A 14,562-nucleotide genomic window follows, 5' to 3' on the forward strand; every position below is an offset into this window, starting at 1 on the left:
CCATAACTAATCAGGGTCAGCTGATAATGAAGGCAACTTTTGAAATATGTCTGTTCTGGGGGAAAAAAATCTCTGCTTCAACCCTATGTAGCCTCCTCAAATTCTATGCTCTACAGTGTAGATTCAAATTATGTTGGTTTGACTAATATAACAATTTGTGTTGTCATTTCAGTCATGTCTGATTCTTTTCGACCCTGTGAACTGTTGCCAGCCAGGCTCCTTTGTCCGTGGGACGTCCCAGGCAAGAATACTGGAGTGGGTTGCAGTGCCCTCCTCCAGGGGATCTTTGCAACCCAGAGATCAAACCTGCATCTCTCTCTTACATCTTGTGCACTGGCAAGTGGGTTCTTTACCACTAGCAGGACCTGGGAAACTATTAAACAAAAATAACTGTTGTTGGTGTTTGGTTAAGTCGTGTCCAGCTCTTTTGTGTCCCCATGGACTGTAGCCCACCAGGCTCCTCTGTCCATGGGATTTCCCAGGCAAGAATACTGGAGTGGGTTGACATTTCCTCCTCCAGGGTTTCTTCCCAACCCAGGGATAGGACCTGCATCTCCTGCGTTGCAGGTGGATTCTAATAGTTAACACTTACATAGTGCTTAAAATGTGCTGGGAAGTATGCTAAGGTGTTAATGAGTTACCTCATATAATCCTCACAATTAATGCAGGTATTATCATTATACACATCCTACAGATAATGAAACAGAAGCACTGATTTAAATAAATTAACCAATATTTCAAGAAATCATTAAAATGTAGAGATGGGACTGGAATCCTAGGAAATGTTTACCCAAATATCTGTTTTTAATCCCGTCACTATCTTTGAAAAAGTCCATCACACACAGTAGAAAGCAATAATGTAATCAAAAATGTTTTGTGTTTGAAGACATTTAAATGCATATGTTTTAATAAATCAATATTGGATTAAAAATACAATAAAAGTGATTTAGTTTAAGCCTGTTTTTTCCTAACAATGTTTTGAGGAATATGTTATGTTTAAATGTTTGGAAATATGTTAAAATGTTTTAATATATTTCCAAACAATATATGCTTCAGATATTTGCTCAATCTCCTATATACAGTACATATCCCAAAAGCCATGTGGAGAAACATTCTGTATTTTAATTCTATTAAAAATGTTGAGGTTTGACAGAAAACAATGAAGTTCTGTAAGCAATTATCCTTCAATAAAAAAATAAATTTAAAAAAGATGCAATAAAAATGTTATCAAATTCACAGAAAAATAAGAATCCAAAATATAATGTATTTACAGTGTGTTAGCTGGTAACAGATACCTACAGATATGAAACCCTTAACAAGAATGAGAGTATTTTAAGCATGATCTAACATGTATAAATTAGTGTGCATGACCATAATTGTAAGACATTTTAATCACAGGCCAATTTTATTTATTCCCATAAAGTTAAACTATTGGCTTCATTTTCTTTTTTCCGTCAATGAACACATGGCAAAACAACAATTTACATGTTACCTATTGATCACTTGTATAATGAACTTTTTCAATATCAAGCTGACTTTTTATGATCCACTCAATATATGAAGGTCTTATTCAAATGACATGGCATGCTGCCAAAGTAGCTTGGAATCTGTGGCTGTTAGTGTCTTATTTTTATTTTGTATTTTTCAGGATGAGTTATTAAGTTAACTCAGCTATACATCTTTGTTTTAGTCTTAAGCACACTGACTAAGGGGTTAGAAAATCAGGAGAAAATTAGTCAAAAGTTGGTTAAAATATTTACATTGTCTGAGTCTTTTAAATTAGGTTGTAGTACTCCACATTCTCTAAGTGCCTTGACAATTTAAAGATTAACTGTGACTAGTTTTGCAGTTTTCTTCATTATCTGTCATACCCACAACTCCAAAAACCGATATTTTTTAAAGGCTTATAATTGTTTTTAATTTTAGATGGGATAGAAAATCTTCAATAATTCATTTGGTTTTAGGAACCAGATCTTTATAATATTATAATATTTAGAAACTATTGATCAACTAAGTGACTCAACAATTAAAAATGGATACATTTTCAAATGGTTTTTTTCTATTCAACCATACAGTTGTATAGTTACCTGAAGGTAAGCTAATCCATTTACCTCCATTTGGACACCACCTAAACTATTTACAGAAACAGAGATTTATAATCTCACTTAAAATTTTAAGATATTTCAAAAAGTACTTTTTTAAGTAATTCAAGTTCTTAGTGACTGTTATCTCCATATGGATATAGAGAATATAAGCCTGAATATTTCCAGCAGAGTAATCACTTGTCCCTGGAGAAAGAAATGGCACCCACTCCAGTATTCTTGCCTGGGAAATTCCATGGACAGAGGAGCCTGGTGGACTATAGTCCATGGGGTGGCAAAGAGTCAGACATGACTGAGCACATAATCAATAATCATTTGCCCCAAAAACACCTGATAATGAATTGGGATAGATTATTTCAGACTGAAAACCTTATTTTCAAATATATCTCCCTTTTATATTATTCTACTCAACTACATTAAACATTTGACCAAAAAAAATGCATTCTGTGCACTCAAGTATAAATGAAAACACAAAATACCTGTTTATGTGTGCCTTTCTTCCCTCATGCCTGCTCTCACACACTCATTTCTACCTAATATTGCTTTGCAGATTCTGCTACAATTCATGCTACAATTTTTACCATCCTAAATCTCACGCACTCACTGCTAGCAGGTATCTGCAGGTGTTTGCCTACAAGAAGTTCATTGACAGTGTATCGCAGTAAGTGTGCTTTCTGTGGTAGTGAAAATTAGCTGCAAAAGCAGAGCAGGCTAAGTAACGTAGGACAAGGATGCTTCATGTGTTGTGAATGCATAATTATTTATTACTGGTCAGGCAGAGAGTCATCGTTCTGCTGTGATTATTTTTTTCCCATGGAAGAAAATTAGTTATCAAATTCTAGTTTCCACAGATCCTGTCAGTGTGCTGGAAGGACTGCAGCTGTATCGTGAGTCTCATGGACATTTAACTTCTGACAGCTGTGAATGCTTCTTTGTGAATGCAGGCATTGCTCTTTGACTTAGTTCCTGGAAGAACTCCAAGATGCATTCTCAAGCACTGCTGCCTGCTCTCTTAGCGCATATTAGGAGAAGGTGGTCAGAAACGTCATGAACCGCTAAAGTGGACAGATACTTTTACTGTTTTTACACACTTACATATTTCAGCATGGTAATAAATAGATGAAGTGTGATAGCCAATGATGATTCTAATATTTATGAATGTTCAATATTTGGAGATTCATAATTATGGCAAACCATCCCATTATAATTTTATTGACATTGAGGAAAGACTAACATACACAAGTACCCAAATATTTTGAGTTTTATGAAGTTGTGCATGTTGTATTCAAAATGAAATAAGACTCTTTGACAAAGAAGGTTGATATGGTTAAAGTCAGGTGTTCAAAAATGATAAAATATTTATTTGTAGTTCTTTGTAAGTAGATGTTAGCTATTTGTGATTAATATATTCATTAACTAAAATGATTTTTCCATTATTAACAAAATTAGTTAAATCATAGGTATCTCATTGTATGTATTATTTTGAAAAAATTTAGAAAATATGTCATGCTAAGTTTCAATTATTTTTATAACAAATTGATATCACAAAGGGCTATGGACTTCTCTCTCTAAACTTATGCATGAAAGTATTCATAGGAATACTCCTCAAAGGTATCATTTTAGTATGTTATTAATGACTTTTAGGTGGTTTTATAATGATTGATTTTATAATGCTTGCTCTAACTCCTGCTTTACTAAATGTAAAATAATCATTAGTCAAAAACTCAAAAATAAGGGAAAATTATTATTAGAGACTTCTTCACAAAAAAAATTATATGTAATACTACAAATGGGCTTCCCAGGTGACTCAGTGTTAAAGAATCCACCTGCCAATGTAGGAGATGTGGATTTGCTTCCTGAGTTGGGAAGAACCCTGGAACCAGAAATGGCCCCACAACAGTATTCTTGCCTGGAGAATTCCATGGACAGCAGAATCTGGGGAGCTACAGTCCATGCAGTTGCAAGGGTTGGACATGACTGAGTAACTGAGTAACTGTGCTGCACAGCACAGCACATAATATAAGTATTCAAAAATAATTGTGGGTTACTGTGTAATATCTTCTGGTAGTTAATAATGTCTTTGATATTCTTTTTTTTTTAATTTTATTTTATTTTTAAACTTTACAAAATTGTATTAGTTTTGCCAAATATCGAAATGAATCTGCCACAGGTATACACGTGTTCCCCATCCTGAACCTTCCTCCCTCCTCCCTCCCCATACCATCCCTCTGGGTCGTCCCAGTGCACCAGCCCCAAGCATCCAGTATCGTGCATCGAACCTGGACTGGCAACTCATTTCATACATGATATTATACACGTTTCAATGCCATTCTCCCAAATCTTCCCACCTTCTCCCTCTCCAACAGAGTCCGTAAGACTGTTCTATACATCAGTGTCTCTTTTGCTGTCTCATACACAGGGTTATTGTTACCATCTTTCTAAATTCCATATATATGCATTAGTATACTGTATTGGTGTTTTTCTTTCTGGCCTACTTCACTCTGTATAATAGGCTCCAGTTTCATCAACCTCATTAGAACTGATTCAAATGTATTCTTTGATATTCTTAAGGTAGACTACTATAAGGATGGCTTATTTATAAATGTATTTCATGACCAGTTTAAGATATATTTTATTATGATGATATCTTAAAGAACAGTATTATATATTAATAATTTGGAATATATTTCTATTTTGATTAGAATCCATTTGATATTATAGAAATGATGAATCCCTTAGAAGGTGTCTTTACTGAACCTAATCCCTCAGTATTGATAAGTTGTTTTCACTTTTCCTTTAAACTGAGGTAAAAGTTCAAAAGAATGCATTTGAATTGACACAGTGAAGTTGAAAAAATGAATACTGAGAGTCCTTGTAATTCTATCACAGTGTGGATCTGCAATGTACTGTCTGTATGAATTACAGAGCATCACCAACTACCTTGAAACTCAGTTTTCTTATCTGTAAAGAAAGAAAATACTTCATGAAGTTTCTGTAATAATCACATGGAAGAATGAGACAAATCTATGTGAAATAGCTACCAAACAGTGAATGAGTATAGGTATGTTGTGTGTGTATATATATATATATATACATTTTATTTGCCTTTGATTTTAAATTATAAATGATATATAAATTGCCTGTTGATGCTTGTGTTAGCTGTGATTGATAAACCACATAACAAATTGAAAAATATAGTCAAATAGATTCCTATTTTTTTCTGGGAAATCAATCTAGGCTCCTTTTCTCTATATGGGATTCCCTGGTGGCGGTAAAGAATCCAGAATGTGGGAGATTCATGTTCGATCCCTGGGTCAGGAAGATCCCCTGGAGAAGTGAATGGCCAATCACTCCAATATTCTTGCCTGGAAAATCCCATGGACAAAGGAGCCTGTCAGGCTATAGCCATGGGGTCATACAGAATCAGACATGATTGAGCACACACACACACACACACACACACACACACACACACACACACACATTCTCCATATACTAGGAGTCATTTTAGTATTTAATTACTGATTTTTTTTAGGAGGCACACTAAGCTTGCTCTCACTACTGTTTTACTAAATGTAAAACAATAATTGGTAGAAAAACTCAAAAATAAGGGAAAACTATCAATAGAAACTTCTTTACTTTAGGAAAAAGTATACTATAAATGGGCTACCATATCAATACTATAATGAAATACTTTTAAAAGTACCTAGAAATAAATTCATGACTATCTTCATATTAGCAAGTGACAGTGTAGTCATTGATCAAAGTCAACCTGCATAGCAGTCACTACTCATATAATATAGCAATTAAGGATGTAGATTGACTGTACAAAGAACTCTGCATCTTATACTGGTGATTCAAATCCAAATTAGTTTTTTGTTCACTGGGATATGTAACAATCAATTAAAATTGCAGCAAACATTAAGATATGTCATATGACAATAACTATGAATCTAGTGTCACTATAAAAGCTTCATGAGATTGATGGAATGTCTTTGATCATGGGATAAAAAATGCATCATGTTAGATTCAAAAAACACTGAACTGCCTCTGATCTGTCTTTCACAGAAGGTACACCATTCACAAATGAGCACTGGATTGCCAATATTTATTTACATGAAGTTTACTTTATGTTTTAGGATAACGTGAAAAATTTTAAATCTACAATCTAAGAGTAATGATTATGCTATTTTTCTTCCAAGGAGATTACATTTTAATACTTATCCTTTGATGAACCAGTGTGGCAGTCTTAAGGTCCACTGAAGAGAAAGCACAGTAAATTCCTTATATATAAAATATATGACCTGCCCAGGGAGGTGTCTTCATAAATGCACGTGCACAATGGATGCAAAGCCAGAGTCAAGAATGGGGCTGAGATCTCTGAGAGCCAGTCTACTGCCCTGGACCACATGGCTTCCCACCTACTTGGGACTTGAGCTCTGAAGCCATTAATGCACCTTTATGAAGCTACATTGATTTGTCCCACAGTGGAAGTATAGGTTAATTTTATTACCAACATTTTAGATTAATTAAAAACAAAACAATCTCAAAATATGTAATAATTTGTTATAATTGGAACTGATTACGAAGCTATTACATTTTTGTTTCAAATATATAAATCTGATTTCATATGAAGTGAGGTTTGCTCAGGTCTTCATGGATATTAGAGGCCATATTTGCATTCAGTGGTGGTGGTGGTTTAGTCACACAGTCATGTTTGACTCTTTGGCGATCCTGTGGGCTGCAGCCTGCCAGGCTCCTCTGTTCATGGGATTTCCCAGGCAAGAACATTGGAGCTATTTCCTTCTCCAGAGGATATTTCAGACCCAGGGATCGAACTGTGTTTCCCGAGTCTCCTACAATGCAGGTTGATTCTTTATCACTGAGCCACCAGGGAAACCCTTTTTGCATTCAATAAATACATTAATTACAATTTGCCGTCCAAACTCTGTTTACTTTAATTGTACAAAACACTACTCAGCTTCAAAATAGAGCTTTTGCATTCAAATAGATGGAATGCGAGAGAGTGTTCAAGTGCACTTTTTTTTTTTTCCAACTGACTGACAGGCTTCTCTGCACAAAGAGCCTATTCTAGAAAACTCCTAAAGCAAATTACCCCTTTAGGACTTTCTTTTCCAGTTCTACTAACATTCCATTGTGTGATCTGGAGAAAAACACTTCAGAGGGTACTTCATCATGCATAAAAAGGCACTTATCTTCTAATAAAATTCTATTGATATAATCTACCTTTCCTTCTTGATGGGAGTGTAATGAGGATGTAAAAAGGAATTTTTAAATGCCTCTAAAATGCCTTGGAACCTGTAAAAGAATGGTAGAAACCCTTAACTCAATGCAATTTAGTAGGATTGAATATAGACCCTCAACAGAATGCAAATCAGGCCTCTTGCCAAATATGAATCATAACTGTCCTTGTTTATTGAGAGTGTCATAATCACCATCATTAGTTATGAGTGCAGCTGTTCATACTGATTGAATTTCCAAGGTATCCCAGATATTGCACAAGAAACACTATGTCAGTCTTTCAGGGATTTATACTCTCAAACTGCACGACCAATATGGTAGCCACTCGTCACATGTGGTTATTTAAATTAATTAAAATTAAAAAAATCAAAACTTTATTTCCTCTAACACCAGCTGCATTTCAGTTACTCAGTAATCATTTGTAGTTAATAGCTATCATGTTAGACAAAACAGGTATAGATTAGTCCCTTCACAGAAAGTTCTACTGGAGAACCCTTGTAGGGGCTTGACAAATGTAAGCTACAAGAAATATTATTCAAGTGCACAATTTATGCAACAGTATTTTTATATTTTATGCCATTTATTTTGACTAGAGAATGTAGGTGGTTTATCAGACAGTCAAAATATCTCTGAAATCACCCAACCATCCTGATATGAATCAACTCATTGTTTTATATCAAACATAATAGGGCTTAACACAATATGGGTACTAAAAAAATTTGTTGAATGAATAAACTCATAAGTGGATAAGTATTTCTTGTATATACAAAGGGGCTTCCCAGGTGGCTTAGTGGTAAAGAAACTGCCTGCCAATGCAGGAGACTCAGGAGACGCAGGTTCAGCCCCTGGGTCTGGAAGAGGAAATGACAACCCACTCCAGTATTCTTGCCTGAAGAATCCCATGGCTACAGGAGCCTGGTGGGCTGCAGTACATAGGGTCGCAGAGTCAGACACGACTGAGAGGCTAAGCACACATGCACGTGTATACAAATAATTATTGGGAGCTCATTTTTCTCACTGCTAACGGGGTAATAAACACAGTAAAATTCTGTTCTCAATAAAACATGATAGCCTAGTCCAGATTAAAGGAAAACTTTATGCAGTGACTAGAACACTGTGCTAGATAATGTAAGATAATGTTTAGATAATTAAATCTTTAACGTTGGTTAGAGGTGGCAGGGAAGACTGTTTTGATGAAGAAAGTATTTACAATGAATTTTTGAGAACAATACATAAAAGTAAAATGCCAGTTGCTTAAAACGGCAGCAGAAAGCAAAGGATTGGAGTTGGGGGAAAAGTAAATTTATTTTGAAGGGATAAAAAGATTATGGGAGTCTCCTGTTGAATGAAGGATTCCAGTTGATAAAAGTTGAATAAACTATGGTCAATGTAGACATTCTTATGCAAGCAGCAGTCATTTTTTAAACATCCTGAGGACCCAATTTTAGAATGACTGTTTTTCTCTGCAAAACCAGAAAGGATACAGAAAATACAGGCATAACAAAATGCTTGTTTGGACTTGTTTCCTAGAAATGACTAGAGATATTTGAGAACTAAGAACCGATGAATTCCAAGAGACAAATCATAGCTCCAGGAGGAAGATACAGTTAAAGGCTTATCTGGCTCTATAATGAAACTGCCTCTTGTCCACAGGAATGTGCATATTTCAATGCAAGCGAGTCTAAGCCAGATGGCAGCAGACTTTGTTCTAACAGGGCCTGATATTAGTTTGTATACTTAGAATATGTCACAATTACACACTCACTCGTCTTCCTGCAGAGAGCAGTGAAGATCTGCTGCTGACCATTTCAAATATAATCACTTATTCTCTCTAGAGAATCATTTTGATCGTTCCCTTCACTCATCATATCAAATAAAGCTAATATTGCCAGTACATAGTATGGCTCTGTATAGTGAAGATAAAGGGAAGCTAGCTTCTATTAATTAATATTGGTAGCTAGAATTGAGTGGCACATATAAGGGCTACGGAGAGAAATCATTTTAACTAACTAGTTTATACTCATATTTTAAGAAAGATATTTGGTACCTCCATAGGTAACAGTGCATCATTAAAAAAAAAAAAAGTTTTGAGAACTATAAGACAGATTGTAATTTGGTAAAATCGTCTTCTTCATCACCTTTCCTATCATTCTTCCAAATATTATCCTTATTTCTCAAGTACATAATGTTTTTATAAGGAATGTGCATGTAAATTGAAATGTTTATATATAATGTACATGTAAATAAATATATATATATATATATATATATATATATATATATATATATACACACTCTTCCAGGTGGCTTCCACGGTAACTCAGTGGTAAAGGACCCTCCTGCCAATGCAGGAGACACAAGTTCAACCCCTGTGTTGGGAAGATCCCTTGGAGAAGAAAATGGCAACCCACTCCAGTATTCTTGCCTGGGAAATCCCATGGACAGAGGAGCATGGCAGACTATAGCCTGTAGGGTTGCAAAAGAATCAGATACCACTGAGCATTCACTCATTCACTCACTCTGTGTGTGTGTGTGTGTGTGTGTGTGTATGTGTTTGATGAAAAATAAATCTCCATTCTACTCAAGATTTTCCAGTTCTCCAAGAGGCAATCACTACTGCAAAATTTGTGTATCTTTCCTGAAAATTTCTCTTTTCTCCCTTTCTTACTATCTTTCTCTGTTTCTCTCTCTGTTTCAACAGGGTGCATAGATGATGCTACATACACTATTAATAATGACAGATCTGGACTCCTATATACACTGTTACTACAGGAAGAAAGGTCTCCTAAATTATAGGTTGATATGTACCACTTCTCGTTTAGTCAGACACGTAGGCTGTTCTAAACCATTTACAAATGCATGAGTCTGTTACAATGAATATCTTCTTACATATCACGTCCTATACTTTATTTTGGTAACACCTTTTAGGCTACGGTAGTTATTTTCAAGTGGTCCTCCAAAGAGGATGTTTTAATACCTAAAACTGGCAACAACAACAGAGGGTATGACTCATTTGAAAAGATCTTGATGCTGGGAAAGATTGAGGGCAGGAGGAGAAGGGGACGACAGAGGATGAGATGGTTGGATGGCATCACCAACTCGATGGACATGGGTTTGGGTGGACTCCGGGGGTTGGTGATGGACAGGGAGGCCGGGCATGCTGCGGTTCATGGGGCCGCAGAGTCGGACACGACTGAGCAACTGAACTGAACTGAACAAGGAACTATATGAGACAGGAAGAAAATAGTCTACTTTATACATCTTTTCTTTGATGCCTCTGAGAGCATATTTCTAAGACTGCAAATAACTAATGAAGTCTGTAAGTCAATAAATAATCTTGGAAAATTAAGTCAGTTTAGTCAGCCATTTCAGATTTGATAAATATCACTACATGATATATTTAATTATTGTAATTTGAAATGTAGGAAATTGATCAAAACAATATGCTATATCATTATTTAGTTTAGCAACTGCACAGAGAAACGATCATAAATGATGACTCTTGTTTTCACCTCCAAGAAAAACGTTTCTCCTTTCAGGGGTACGTGGGATATGTAATTTTAACTTCAAAGACATTAAAAACATAATTTAAATCTGAAACTTTTTTCATTTACTAAATAGGGTAGTATATAGTCTTCTTAGCTATTATTATCACAAAAGTAATTTATCCAAGTTAATTTGGGAGGAGTCTGGAATCTAGCATTAAATTTCTAAAATCCTAATTCACTAGTCGGGCTAACAACAACAACAGAAAATACAAGGTCTACTGGTTTTGATCTCAATGATTTTGATTTATAGCTGTAAAGTCTCATAATTATCACCAAAGAATTTCCTTTTTTATAATCTCTGTTAGACTCCTGCATGATGGACTATAATTCTTGACTAAGCTCTTTACTATTCTAAATAAACCACAGAGTGATACATAAAAGTAATTTGATGAGATATCTTAAGAAATGCTTTCAATATAAGAACTTTTCCAGGGTTCATAAGGCACTAAAACAATAATTCCAGGTAATAATAAATATGAATTCACAAAATTATATGGTCAATTTTAAGTGACAAATATGCTAATTGTAGTTTGAACTTAAATTTTAATATGCAGGTATTAAATTAGGTCCATAATTTGCACTAATTATTGACAAATCTATTACCACATAGGAAATGTATTCATAATGACATGAGATCATGAGCTAATTATAATATGCATTAATATATTTATAAACAGCTGGACAAAGATTCTCAGCTTTTCACATCCATCTCAATCAAAAAATGTCCAATTTAGTATCAGTGACCTAAAATCTGGAGAGATGTATTTGATCAGTCATTTAATTTTCTAGTTCCTAAGTGTGTTTATGTAATCATATGCATACATTTGAGTGTTGAGTTGTAGCATGTATACATATCACATGACTATATATTGTTGAATACAGACTAAAACATGTTTGTTCCTCTAGATAAAAATCTTGCTTCAATTAGATCAGCTACATGATTCATTTATATCTTTTCTAGGCAGTAGTCAATAGTCAAAGCAAACAAAAGTCTACACACTAAAAAACGAGGCCTTTTCTTGTTTTTATCAGGTTTTCTTTCTCCATTCTTCTGTTCTTGTCTCTTCATGTCACGGTATTTTCTCAAAATCCACTTTCCTGCAGGGAAGCTTACAGAGACTCCTAGTGGTAAACTCACGGTGGCGTCTCAGGCCGTCCTGAATACTGAGTTAATGACAGAAAGTTGTCCTTAACTTCTCCAACCACAAGAGGCAAACTACAATACTTTTAGTGTCAGTGTTTCTAACAAAATTATAACCTAAGTCAATTGCAAACATGTTAATGCTGCTTAACAGGCTGTATTTTAATTAGGATAATAAAGTAAAAATAACACGAAACCAAAAATTAAACTAAAATTTGATATTAAATGCAATTGTGAAGATTTAGGAAAGGAATACAAGAATGAACTAAACTGCTTCAGTTACTTTGAGAAGTCTAATAATTATATAAGCCACTTTATACCCATTGATAACTTCTATAGGGATTATCAACATTGAAAAATATGTCTCTGTGATAGAGCTTAACATTTATATTCCAAAAGTTTCTAACTGTAATTTACATGTAATTTGAAAATTATGACACTTAAATACTTTCATTTTGCAAATATAAGAGCAATTTTATACTTTAAAAAAATTCTACAATGTTTATATCATGTTAGAAGATAATGACTAAATAAACAATACAGCAACACACCTGTTTTGGGTGAAGTTTAAGTTGCCTGTTTTATATAATGTACCTGTAGCAAGTGACTATCATTCCTAGGCCAAATTGTTTATAAATTTACTAGGAAGTTCTATTATTATAATACTTTATATTATTATTATTATTATTATTTATATACTTTATATTATTATAATACTTTACTTTTAATTATCTGATACTATAGATTTCTTCTTTTCTCCCTCCCTGGTACCTACCCCAAATTTAAGCAAAAGTAACAAAATCTTTCCAAACCAAGTTTGAAAGGCTTTAGTCAAAAAAAACAAAAAGAAATTGCAAAATAGACTCAGAAGAAAATTTTTCAAGAAATTTTGCAAAACCTCAGAAGACTATCGTATTCACCACCTCTAGAAAACTTTCTAATTCAATAGAGAGGATGTAGAAAGGTGTGATAGTGGCAATGTGTATATACATATTTTTCAGAATTAATATTAATTTTATATGTAATCAGGGTATTATAACCACAATTTTGCCCCAAATATTACCAAAAAGGACACGATATCAGTTATGTTTAAGACAACTACAAAAGATACCACACAATTAATTCCAAACTTAAATGAGTAAAATACATTTAAGTGATAAAACTACCCAGTTATCAAAAGAACAGACACATGTGTAAACTACATTGAAGCCACTTAGAAGGATCAACTTTTCTTCTATGCCTGGGATGGACTACAGCTCTAATATTACAAACAGTGGAAATGTGCGTTAGGAAGGTAAAGACTCTCTTTTGGGGAGGGAGCTGTCTGGTTTCATGAAAAGAGCCAGGAATACTTACTGTAGAGAAGACGCTAGTAGAGTTTAGCAGGTGACTCTTCAAGAAACTTGCTTTCTATCCTTACTGCATTTATTTAGGGATTTCCGGCTTTTTAGTATGCACCAAATAATATTCACAATCTCTCTGAAAGTCGTTCACATCCCTTGTATCGCCTAGGCATACTTATCAAACGTAATTCTTAAAAAAATAAAAAGCGCCCTTGTTTGCAGCTAAAGTGGACCACTCCCTCTTCCAGGTCCTTTACAGGACAAGAGACAGCAGCAAGGGCTGTGTGAGTCTAATAAACGCGAGGTGGAAGGCACACCATCAGTCCAGAGTTGGAATCATCTGTTCCTGACCACCAAGCAGCCTGACACTGTCGGGGTTATTTCCACTCCTCCCTTTTTCAATCGGAGGGTTGCCACAGTCCCACGCTTGTGTTACGCACACGGTCCAAGACTCCTCTGTCTCCCACGAAGGTGGCCGTCCCGGCCGGGAGCGGGGGGGCGGCGAGGGGCGGGTAGTGGGGAGGCTCCCGTTGCGCCGCCGGAGCCCGGGGACGCCTTCGCCCTCGGCTGCCATCTATCGGCCGCGGAGCACCCGCTTCGCCCCGGGCCCATCATGTCTGCTGCAGCTTGGCTCGCACCAGCCGCGCGACAATAAACAAGTGCACCGGACGGGGCCCTGCGCCCACGCCGGAGCAGCTGCCTCAGAGACCCCCGCGAAGCTTACCGCGTGGCCACCTCCTCGCCGCCCGGGAAGGAAGACGCGACTTTTCTCTGAGTTTTTTGGTTTTTGGTGTTTTTTTTTTTAAGAGCCGCCGGGCTGCCGGGACACGCCACAGGCTTAGAACAACGCTGTTCCTGCCCTCCCGGCCCCTCAAGGATGTCGGAGATAGAGAATCCCAAATAATGAAGATCGTGCGCCGCATCCGGAGAACGAATAGAGAAAAAGCCCCTGCAAACACCCGGAGCGACGAAATGGCCAAGAGGATGCGGGAGCCTTCCACCCACTGATCAGGGGGCAGCGGCGGCGGCGGCGGCGGCGGGCTCGGCGCGGGGACACCGGCGGCGGGATCCCAGTGCGGTGGTCGCCGCGGCACAGGGGGGGCGGAGGACGGCTCCGGAGCCGCAGCCGCCGCGGGAACAGCCGAGGGGCCGGTGCCACCTTCGCT

At 36.3% G+C, this 14,562-nt stretch overlaps 1 long non-coding RNA gene across 1 annotated transcript in view; it reads right to left on the reverse strand.

Moving 5' to 3' along the window:
• The window catches only part of LOC139186226 (uncharacterized), a 173,487-nt gene extending 158,929 nt beyond the window's left edge, over nt 1–14,558 (reverse strand). The window contains exon 1 of the long non-coding RNA XR_011569787.1: nt 13,410–14,558. This is a non-coding gene — a long non-coding RNA (uncharacterized lncRNA). The remainder of the gene's footprint in view (nt 1–13,409) is intronic.
• Between the last annotated feature and the right edge of the window lie 4 nt (nt 14,559–14,562).

Source organism: Bos indicus, chromosome 12 (assembly GCF_029378745.1).
Source record: "Bos indicus isolate NIAB-ARS_2022 breed Sahiwal x Tharparkar chromosome 12, NIAB-ARS_B.indTharparkar_mat_pri_1.0, whole genome shotgun sequence".
Taxonomy (NCBI): domain Eukaryota; kingdom Metazoa; phylum Chordata; class Mammalia; order Artiodactyla; family Bovidae; genus Bos; species Bos indicus.